Consider the following 220-nt stretch of genomic DNA (forward strand, 5'->3'; position numbering starts at 1 on the left):
CTAGCACTGAATTATATTTTCTTTTCTCAGGAGAGAGCTGAAGAGCTCATGGGGTGGTTTACTTAGGGGTCCAGTTTGGTCTGCCCAAGATGGGTGACTCTTCACAGTTTCAGTGAGGAGGTTTCTGAGTAAATGTCACTGTACCCTGGAGGAAGTTCTCTCCCTGGGTGACCCTCTTCCTCTTTATGTGTTTCTGTTTCACTCTCTCGTTTGATCCTAC

Source organism: Erinaceus europaeus, chromosome 4 (genome assembly GCF_950295315.1).
Source record: "Erinaceus europaeus chromosome 4, mEriEur2.1, whole genome shotgun sequence".
NCBI lineage: Eukaryota > Metazoa > Chordata > Mammalia > Eulipotyphla > Erinaceidae > Erinaceus > Erinaceus europaeus.